Here is a 299-nt window from a genome sequence, read left to right on the forward strand (position 1 = left end):
TCTTTTAACTCTGCTTCCGTAGCGGAGCACCACGGGTTGCCAGCGACTGCAGAATGCTTTCCAAATGTTGCTGTCTGATTGCGCCCTTTAGATCTGTCAGGCATTCACACCTCTGTCGGACCTAAAGGAGAGTGTGATCACAGCCAGTTTGGTGTAGTGGTTAAGTGTGCAGACTCTAATCTGGGAGAACTGGGTTTGATTCCCCACTCCTCCACTTGCACCTGGCTGGATGACCTTGGGCAAGCCGTAGCTTTGATAAGAGCTGTTCTTGAAAAAGAGCAGATTCTGTCAAGAGCTCT

This window comes from Gekko japonicus, unplaced genomic scaffold (genome assembly GCF_001447785.1).
Source record: "Gekko japonicus isolate JY-2015 unplaced genomic scaffold, Gekko_japonicus_V1.1 scaffold1235, whole genome shotgun sequence".
Taxonomy (NCBI): domain Eukaryota; kingdom Metazoa; phylum Chordata; class Lepidosauria; order Squamata; family Gekkonidae; genus Gekko; species Gekko japonicus.